The following is an 11181-nucleotide window of genomic DNA, read 5'->3' on the forward strand; positions in this document are numbered from 1 at the left end:
GCTGAAGGGTGATCGTCTTGCCGAAGTCATCCAGCACGCCATGTACTCTGAACATCCACGGAATTCCAAGTAGCACATTGCACCCTTCCAGTGGCATGATATAAAATTCTTCTGTGTCTACATATGACTGAATATGCAGACGCAGCTTTCCAATAATGGGAGTAACACACTCTGAGTAGTTAGGACATGCCAACCCTGCCTCTGCCGTGTACCCCATCTCTTCAGCTTTGATGCCCAGCTTCATAGGTAACTCTGGTGAGATAAAGTTTGCTTTGGCACTTGGATCAAAGAAGATGAGTGCCGTCTGATCTCTAACTTTACCCCATGCTCTGCATAACTCGCTGGCATCTGTATTGGGCCTGTCACCCACCATATCTGACACCAAACTTGCCGTGGGTTTAGGCTTCTTGTTTTTTTGGTCCTCTTTATCATCTAAGTCGGCTCGTCTTTTCCTTTGTGGACAAAAGGCTTCCTTTTCTATTTCTTTGCCTATGCTCTAGAAGTCCCGGTTGAATCCTTATCTTTGTTGGCCTTTTCTGACCCCTGTGGTGACGCTTCAGGAGCCGTTTTCACAAAGGGCTTCTGCGCTGAATTTTTCTTCTGCTGCCCTCCTTTCTCGCCGCTCAGAAACCCATTGTCCTCTCCTTTCAACAAGGCAAGACCAGTGTTAGCAACTTCCATGAGCTGGGTGAGGGTAGCTACTATGTTCTCGGTACAATAGTCCCGAAGCCCTTTAGGCAGCCCACAATAATACTTCTCTATTTGCTCTGTCAATGGCACAAATCTGTAGGAGGTTACTGAGAGTAACGTTTTACAAAACCTTTGATTGTACTCCAGCAAGCTCTTGCATGTAGCTAAAGTAAGTTGGTGCCAATCTGTCGACGTCGGCTTCAAATTCATTTCACATCCAAGCAGATGCAAACATTTGTTTGAAGTAGACCCAAGTGGCGGGTGCCTGTCCTTGCATTAACAATGTTGTCCACCAAGAAAGCGGATTGTCCTTCAAAAAAGTGGCAGCTTTCCTGACCTTAGAGGCCTCTGTAAAATTCCCTCCTACATAAGCTGTATCGAACTGCTGGAGGAAAGTGACAGCCTTTGCCTTATCCTCGAAGCCACTGAAAGTACTAAACTTTACAGCTGCACCACCTTCTTTGTAAGATTTCAGCTTTTCCAGTCCCCCCAAATTGTCATAAGGAATGGTCTGCAACATGGGCACTGTAGTAGGAATCATCGACGCATCTTGGCCAATGACATTTTGCGTCATAGGTGCCACATCTGGCTGCTGTCCAGAAAAACCAGCCATGCCAAAATGACCTTGTGACACGCCAAACTGGCCCTGGTTGCTCTAAAAACCTTGCTACATGCCGATGCTACCATACATGGGGTTTGGCATCATGCCTTGCATACCCCCAAACATTGTTCCTCGCATATACGGCTGACCTCCAGGCGCATAACCAACCATACTCTAGAACACAGATCCACCCCCGAAATACCAAGGATGTACCGTGGGTGGTGGAAAAACTGGATGCATTGCCTGGTAACCAGTTCCCTGTCCATTAAAGACAACATGCGGGCTATGAAAGGTGGCGGGCTGAATTGGCATAGCTTGTGAAATAGGCGTCCTAACCACCTATTCAAGGGCGGGAGGAACTTGCTTTGGAGCCCCCGACTCCGCAACATGCGAGTGCTTCTATCCTGTTGGGGCGCATGACGTACTTGGGCTTGAGCCTCAACAAGCTCTATTCGCGGTGTAGGTTGCCTATTTTGCTGTGAAAAATAGGCAGCCTACAAGCTACGAAAACACATTCACCGCGGCAACTACGTCCTGAACGCATCATCCTCAAGTTGCCCAGTCATAAAGCCCTATACTGGAGGGACATTCACATCAACAAGAGGTACAGACAAACGTGGCCATGAGCTCTCGCCAATCTCGAACACCATAGAAATTTCTTGTTTGTCCTTCGAAGAGGAACCCTCTTCCATAATGCCCTTCCCTTTGTCGGCCATAGTGTAATCCCCCGTTCTTGTACTCTGTATCTTTACCCAAAACAACCGAGGCTCACTTCTTGAGGAAAAAGTGATTGATGTCCCGGCAATAGAACCATGAAACCGGCCGGTGGGACACTAGGCTTTGGCTTTCACCCGAAATTCTTTACTTTAGACACACACAGAGAGAACTTGCACAAGTAACCTACGACAAGGATTAAACCTGCGACGGGGATTAACACTTAAAACACACACACGGCTCGAAAGTTAGAATGCTCCGAGCAGACGCCGACAACCTATAGGCCCCAAAATTGGCACCCCTTTCGGTATTTCCTTATTCTTTAAGAGGATAGATTACAAAGCACGGTCTTGGGAAATCTTTACCTGTATCCAGTAAGATACCACCTGTTTTGGCAAAATTTCGGTAGCATAACAGCCCCAAAACTTGCCCGAAACCAATTCGCCTGCTGGAACTCACTTCCACTGGCATAAACCCTCTGATTTCTACCCAAAAACAGTAAATTCAGCACGCTATATTTACTGGTATTTGCACTGTTTTCAGCCCTAAACAGTCCCTGAATTGTCCTCTAACAATGGGGCACTATTCCCATTGATTCTAGCATTCGGATGGCTGAAAAACAGTCAAAAGTCAGCGCATAACCAGCGCTGAAAACGCATCTATACGGTGAGGTTATCACCCTCACCGGTGCCTACTTTTGGAGTAGCAGTTAGCTACTCCTGTTCCTGCTAAGAGAGGCTCTTGCCTCAGCAAAAACGCATGTAACCACACAGCTGTACATGAGTCAAATGAAGAGCCCTCTTGTGAGGCATCACACTACTGCACGTAGGGGGGAGAGAGAGCAGTGCGAGGTGTGCAGGACATGACTTCTTGCACCACATTGTACATGAGAAGGAAAGCTTGCAAACAATAGCTCTTAACCTGTTGACAGGTTGCAAATGAACTCTCTCTCATCTAGAAATCGAGCGCCCAGCTTTCTGCATAAGGAAAGTGCACCAAGCATTGGCACTTGGCTCGTTTACAAGCATTTTTCCGTTTTGGGCTTCCCGGTTAAAAATCTCCCGACTAGTTGCCCAGTTGACTTTGCAATAGAGTTCTAAAATGTTCCCCTTGTCATTCCGGAGATAATGACGCGAACAGATTTCGTGGCCCAAAATAGCAATTCCCTAAATTTTAGGGGATGCTTCCATTGGACTCCCACTAGTCATCTGACCATCTATCCCCACTGGAACCGCATCCAAAAATGCAATGTGGCCCAGCTCTAGGGTACTTTCCCTCAGTGACCCCACCTTGGCACTATGCCTTTATTGAGTTCACTTCCTAGTATCCACCAACTTGCTATGTGCGACGCGGGACCTACATGATCTTGAACTAAGCCTAGACATCCTCTTACTATACGAATTCCAATGCCGACCAACTTCCCATCCGCGAGTGAAACTACCGTTGACATTGGCCATACAATGTCCGACCATTTGCAACTTCAAAAAGAGGGTCTCAAAAATTAAACAAAAATTATTGGAAAGAAACCAACAACTAAGGTTCGCAGTTGCCACGTCCTCGTGACAGCCTTCCGTTCCTTTAGTGAGAGTGTAATGATCACAAACAAAGTGAATGACTATTAGGTGCAGCGGAATGATTGTTTGCGCTTTGCTCAAGATGAGTGGTCCGAACTGTGCTCAAGGTTCCTTTTAGTTCTTATGGAAGGGAGAGCCTTCCGTTCTTAATGGAAAGTGCTATGATCACAAACAAAGTGAATGGACATTGTGCGTGCAAGTGAATGAGACTGAGAGATAGAGAGAGAGAGAGATACGACACCAGAAACGTTGTTAAACCCTCCTCCGAAGGCCCCACTCTCGTCGGCGAGAGTGGTCTACTTATTGATGGCACAAAGTGGTACAATGACGATGCATGTGACTGATGCAACTTGGGACTATGTCGGTGACGACGATGGTGACGACGTTGTCGACTTAAGGGCTGAAATCTGCGATCTTCGATCTGCTGAAAATCTGCCAAACTTGGGGCTGTTTGGGTGGCTGAAAATCGCAGGTATTGGGGCTGCAAAATCGCTGAGTTGCTGCGTTTTTTCTACTGCTGAATTTGCGTTTTTGGAGGACTGAAATCTGTGTTTTTATTGGCTGAAAAACACTGGGCAAAACGCTGAGGTTTGTTGTCTCCTTGGGCTGGCTTACTGTTGCCCTTGGATGGTGATGACAAGCCCGATGTGCAAGGGGGACACCGCGATCCAACTCTGCTGAAAACGCCAAGCAAGGTGGATGGCTGGCGATGGCAAAACGCTAGGGTGAAAGGTTCTTGATGGGTTCTTGTTGAGAAGGTGCCTGTTGAGCGGGGAGCTCCTGCTACCTCTTCTGCCATTTAGTGCTAACTTGGGTTTGCTTATATATTAACTTAGCAAAATTGCCCTACCTACTTTTGTTGGGAAGTCACTTAAAAATAATAAGTGAAAAATGTCAAAAATAGGAAAAATGGGAAAAATAGGCTAAATGCACTTGAAAATTCCCTAACTGATTCTAATGGATTCTGATGGGAATACTGATGATCATGTTGTGTGCAGCCAGAGGATATGCATCTATACCAAGTGACTGGGCATGCACGGTCTACGAATAGACTCACAAAAGTGCTAGATCACTTCTAATCTAGACTGACTGGACTTACTGAACCCTGTTATGCTGTAGCTTGTCCACGGACACGTAGGGTTAGATGTGTCACATGACAATGACACTGTGAATGAAGGTGCTGAGATTGAGAGAGAGAGAGAGAGAAGAATACGACACCAGATGGTTCTCCAACCCTCCTCCAAGGATCCCCCTCTCTATCACGAGAGAGGTCTATGCTATTGATTGCACAAATCTAGTACAATGGTCTAGATGCAATGGACTTGCCGACGATGTCGACGACAATGATGACAACGACGAGGACGGGCTGAAATCTGAAAACACTAGGGCTGAAATCTGCAAAGCTGCTAACTACTGAATTCTAACACTGTGTCGACGAGGACAGCGATGGCGAAAACGCGACGACGATGCGCTGAAAACACAGATGTTGAAATCTGCGGACAGCGGGCTGAATCTGAAACGCTGGTTGATCTGACAATGCGGCGAGGATCTGCTGTAGCAAGGTTTGCAACAGAAAACGCCAGTGACTATGTAGCAAAAACACCAGTGACTGTGTAGCAAAAACGCCAAGGCTGATCTGGTAACTGCTAACGCTAGGGCTGATCTGGTACTGCTGAAAAAGCTAGGCTGAAAATGTAGCCACAACGCTGGTCTTGATCTACTGTTGGCTGGAAACGCTAGGCCTCCTGCCGATCTTGCTGAGAAGGTGCACTGTAAGTTGGTGGACTGTTGCTGCCTCTTCTGCCAGATAGTGCTAGCGCTAGGTTTCTTTTATAGAACTTAGCAAATTTGCCCTACCCACTTTCCCAACAAAGTCACTTATTAATAATAAGTAAAAATTGGATAAAATAGGGAAAATGGGTTCTGTGCAATGTAAAATGCTCATGATGGGTACTGACTATCATACTGATGATCATATTGTGTGCAACCAGAGGATATGCAACTACTCTAAGTGCATGGACGTGCACGGCTTGCGCACAGGCTCACAAAGGTGCCAGAACACTTCCTAAGCTGACCTGAACCTTGGACACATGCACATAGGGTTAGATGTGCACGTGACATTCCCTCCTTTTCAAAGTGAGGTACTGGTACCGAGCTACATGGCTTCCTTGTAGTCTGCCAACAGCTTTGGGTAGTCTTTGAAAAACTCTTCATCGAGCCACACTACCTCGTGGGTTCCTCGATTCTTAAACTTCAAAAAGTACTGTCTGACTTGCTTTGTTGAGCCATGGCGAAACCGATACAACAATACTTGCTCCGCTCCATGACTTCAGCTTCATCGATGATCTCGGGCTCTTCTTCTTCGAAAATGTCCTTCGGAGGTATACCCGAAACACTTTCAACCAAGAAACGTGAAAAACGTTGTGCATTGACTATGAGTTAGGCAATTGCAAGTTCATCGAAACCTCATTGATCTTTTTAATGACGGAAATGGACCTCTGAAAGACAACTTAGGACATTTCTTTCCAACTTGCTTAAGACATTCCTTCATGATTCTTAGATAAACCCAATCCCCTTCCTTGATAGAAACATCCTGACCATGCTTGTTAGCCTGTCGTGAGTAAGACTCCGGAGCCTTGCTTAGCCGAAGCTTCACACGCTCAAAAATCTCATCCAACAACTCACTTCCAGCATTGGCATCAGGCATTTGACTGACCGAGCGAGTCAACAGTGACTGGAACGGACGGCCAAAAGCTGCCTCATACGGAGTTCGACCAATGGCAGAGGGAGTCAATTCAAAATAGCCTGAACCAATGGGAGATAGAGCTCCCAATGAGACTCTTGATCATGCACATAGGACTTCGAAACATCAAAAGCCAACTGATTGTAAATCTCTGTTTGACCATCTGACTGTGGATGAAAAGCCGATGAAAAATTTAACTTAGTGCCAAAATTTTCAAAGAGTGCGCGCCTTAAATTGGACGTGAACTTAACATCCCTATCTGAAACAATCGACTTCGATAAACCATAGAGGGGGTACCAATGCTTTATGAACAACTGTGCTACATCTTGTGCGGTGACTGTGGCCTTAAAAGGAATCAACAAACTAGGTGGAAGATTAGTCACAAAATCCATGGATATACCCTGAAAAGATCCATCGCGAATAGGCAAGAGGCCTTGCCAGTTATTGCTTACCCCGAGAAGCTTTTACTTTTTGACAAATAGTGCACTGTGTGACATAATGAAACACATCGTTTCGCATTTTAAGCCAATAAAAGAATCTTTCTATTTTTTCCAAAGTGGTAATCCCTGTGTCCACCCATTGTCATGCATTTTTTGGATGAAGATAAAGTCACTAATCCATGCTAAAAAGCTTGCTCACTAGCCTCGAGTACATAGATGTACATAATGCTTAGAGTTTTCAGAGTGCTCTTGTAAAATTTATGTATAAAAGTTTGGTTCTGCTTAGTCATTTGCAAGAGTTTTGGGTTGGTCGAACTCCTAAAAGGTGGTTTTCAATGAGTACTTTTAGTCGTGCTTGATAGCCGGTGAATCGGACTCAAACATCATGAGTTACATGCATTGGAAGTGGGTTGTTCCTCACTTAGAAAGTGGGTGCGGATGCATGCGAGGATAGGCAAGTAGGCTGATTTGATGGACTTAATTAGAAAAGGTGTGGCCGAGGATTTCTGGAAATAGCCGAAGTGATAAGCTCCGAGCCGGGCTTTACAGCGTCGCATTCGGTGCTCGGAGTCACCCGCCACACCTCCGCCAAGATTGCTCAGTGTGGGGAGCAAAACAGAAAATTTATTGGCTAAAGTGGGGAGGTGGGAGGATGATGCCAAGTGGCAATGGAATAATCTCACATGGGGGGCAGCAAGTGGAAATTGGAGGGTATAAGGGGGGGAGTGGGTACCGCCTAAGGGTGTATCAAAGAAGTAAATGAAGCCTCCTTGCCTTGCTTGGGTGTTGGGGCAGAGAGAGGGCGCCATTTTCAGTTCATACCTGCTGCGCAGGCGCAGGTGCCTGGGGTACTTTTTGGTCCACTGGATACCTCCCTTCCCCACTTGCCTTGGTCAAAAAGTGGCCGACAGCTCATTTTTCAGCCAAAAAATGCCAAAATTGGATCAATTAAAAGGTTCCCAAAGAGAGAACCATGTCGGCTAAGAGGAGAGAAAAAATTCCTTCGGATAAGAGCCAAAAAAATTCCCTTTTTAATAGTTGCAATTCCCTGCACATCTTTTTTGCTTACAGAGACTAGCCTTTTTGGAGCTTTTGAGAGATACCTCAACTTCAAAAGCTTGTAACTCTCTCATCTGTTAACGGAATCAAGCATATGGATACTGTTCTGCCTCATTCTTGGAGAAACAATGATATCATCAAAGTGCCAACAAATAGCCTGTACTCTCGAAAAATCCCGTCCATCATCCGGTTAAACGTAGCAGGAGCATTGATTAAGCCAAAAGGCATCACCAAAAACTCAAATAATCCAAAAAGTAGTCCGGAAGGCTGTCTTGTAGACGTCTCCCGTAGCAATTCGGATCTGATGATATCCACTCTTCAGATCAATCCTGCTAAAGCACGAGGATCCCTATAACCTGTCGAGTATATCATCGATCCTAGGAATCGGAAATCTGTTCTTGATGGTGATTTTGTTGAGAGCTCTATAATCGATGCACATTCTCCAAGATCCGTCTTTCTTCAAATCCAGCAACAGTGGAGAGCAGTACGATGAAGTACTTTTCTTTGCCTCCCCCCTAAGAAGCGTGATCTCTGTCCAATTCTTCGTGAGAACCCATATGTAATCTTGGGTTCTTTATGACTTATGCGCTTTAAGACAGAGCGATGAAGTTCAAAAACGCACCCGATGCACGATGGACGAAGGGTGGGAGTGGCTAATAAGTCTTGGTCGGGACACGAAGATTCTTTCACAAAAACCTGTGTGTGCTACAAAAAGGATCGGATCCTCCATAGAAGAAGAATCTTTCTGAGCTCTGATACCACTATTACAGGCTTGGACACTCCAAGCAAGAAATCAATAGCAACACACGAACAAAAACTTCAAAACCATTGAACTTTAATAGAGAGAGAGAGAGTCGACACGGCCCAGAGGTATCGACCCCAAAGTCTGGCGCCCCTTTCGGTATTTATTTTTATATTAATGACTGGCGAAGTACAATGTCCGAGGGTCCTCACTCTGCCAGTGCTCCCAAGTTAATCTGAGGGGGAGAGGCCCTGGCAATTCTTATAAAGGCTCTGGGCCTTCCAAAAGCAATTACATGAAAAGCTTCCAGTTCCAAAAACATTGGCCCCAAGAGCATCTGATCTCAGGAGCTAGCGCCCAAAAGTTGCCAGCATTGTCCTTCGTGAAACACGCCGCAAATCGTGAAAATCCGCACGTTGTGCCACATCAACATCTCAACGTAAATTTCGAGACCCGTACGACACTGCCACGTCAGCAAGGAATCTTCATTTTTAAAAGTTCTAGGATCACTTTGGGCCCCATTGGACGGGGACCCCATAAGTTGAGACAACATTTGTCAACTTCCACTAGGGTTCGACCGGGTGGAGATGCCACACCATCACTTTGTGACACAAGACATAAAGAAGTGGTTTGGGAGATGGGATGCATTACACTTGCTACATGATGCCTCAATAGACTCCCAAGTGAATGAAGCTTTTTTTACAACGCCAATGTATTACGGCTTGGGAGTGGAGCAATCCAGCGGGTCGCGCTTCATACATTACACCACCCACATTGCCCCCAACTACAAAACCATGTTCTTCGCTGAAAGAGGAAACCGTACTCACCCTTACGTGCTTGAGCCTATCCCCTTGTCAGCAATACGCACTATTGCAGCCATTCGGCTTATATCCCACTCTCTTCAATGCAAGACAGGGCGTTGGGGCAATGGAGAAGAGTCAAATCAATTGTGCACATTATGCTCACTGCAGGTTCAAGAGTCTGAGTACCACACACTACTAGAGTGCTCAACTTTTGGTCACATCCGAGCTTGCATCCCTCACATTTTCAGCCATGACTTGGGACTACACGCTTTCCTCTCCCAACCAGAGTGTGGGCTCTCCATTGAGACTCTCATCACCACAATTTTGGAGCATCGAGAATCACTCATCAACCACACGCATACTACATCACATGTAACTTTGGTCCCATAGGTCGTATTTGACCTCCGAGGACGATAATAAAATCTCTCTCTCTCTCTCTCTCTCTCTCTCTCTCTCTCTCTCTCTCTCTCTCTCTCTCTCTCACTCATATGTGTATGTGTATGTGTATATGACATTGCACGTGCTCTCATATGGCAAAGGATCCTAAAGGAGTCGAACCAGATCGGAGTCAAAGATGTCTACCAGATTGCAGGGCAATCCATGTCATCATCACATCTTCTGCTGCCTATTCTGGTATCTCCGTAGATTTAGACAGGAAACCAAGGAAATGGGTACTAGGCCTCCTTTCATAAACACTAGGTCCCGCACTTGAACATATGCAAACAAGATGAAGCAAAACCCTTGAATTTGGCACCAAAAAATAGGGGAAAAAAAGTTGCAGAAAAGCAACTTTAGAGCAAAAACTTACTCAAAAACCGAACTCATTACAGAAATTTGAGAGAGAAAATAAAGACCAAGGTTTTCGAGAGAAGTTAAAATTGTAAAGCAAGTAATGATACAGCTATTCACGACAACCTCTTCGCTGATAAATGTTCCAAATTATTGATATCATTTATTCTACTCTTCATTGCATGTTTTTCAAGCAAACAAAAAAGGACGAGCAAGGTCAGCAGAGAGAGCATTCTTTCCGTCAGATGCTCTCTAGAGATGCATGCTCCTATGCAAAAATCTATTAAAGAACTTCATAAACAGCATCAGCCAAGAAGCTTGGGTCAGATGTAGATATCCGTAATATGGGTGAGGTGATACAGAGAAGAACAATGGGTGTCAATGATATTTGCTTGTTCCTAAATCTTCTGTTTATCCTTCTTATACATGGTGCCTTCTGGTAGAAAAATGTGTGCACCAAGCATTGTAGGACTCTCTCTCTCTCTCTCTCTCTCTCTCTCTCTCTCTCTCTCTCATCTACACAAACAAAGAGATGTCTTGGCAAACCCTGCAATCAAGCACTGCGAAAGAAGAATACTAAACATCAGGAATGGAGTCTCTTACTTGCTCAGGAAACGAAAGACGAGGCGATCAAGCTGCGCGGGATTCCAGCTTATTGTGAAATAAATTTTGCAAACTCTAGGCTAGCCGTAATTGATCACGATACCTTTTATTCGGCATTCGGCGAAGCAATCTTTCGCATTTAAAAATAGGCTCATTTGCATTTTGTACAAACTTTAGCCTTAATTACTCGCGATAGCTTAGGGTATGGTCACGTGAGGCATAGTTATCTATGACGGATAACTATGCCTAACTATGCACTACGCAAAGCTACTGCACCATCCCCGAGGTCACGCACAGCTACCTGCACTTTGAGACTGGTATGAGGAGGTCGCATGCACAATGGCAACTGGTGAGACATAGGAGAGTGAGGAAACTCGCTGACGCTCAAACATGTGAGAGTAGTTTGTTGCATCCAAGTGTGTC

General features: G+C 45.4%; 1 protein-coding gene across 1 annotated transcript in view; it reads right to left on the reverse strand.

Moving 5' to 3' along the window:
- RBL13 (RHOMBOID-like protein 13) overlaps positions 1 to 10914 on the reverse strand; it is a 63992-nt gene extending 53078 nt beyond the window's left edge. Inside the window, exon 1 of the mRNA XM_086516008.1 lies at positions 10759 to 10914. The gene's annotated coding sequence lies outside the window, so the exon portion shown is untranslated. The remainder of the gene's footprint in view (positions 1 to 10758) is intronic.
- Between the last annotated feature and the right edge of the window lie 267 nt (positions 10915 to 11181).

The sequence above is a fragment of the Adiantum capillus-veneris genome, chromosome 7, assembly GCF_014529385.1.
Source record: "Adiantum capillus-veneris isolate H3 chromosome 7, ASM1452938v2, whole genome shotgun sequence".
NCBI lineage: Eukaryota > Viridiplantae > Streptophyta > Polypodiopsida > Polypodiales > Pteridaceae > Adiantum > Adiantum capillus-veneris.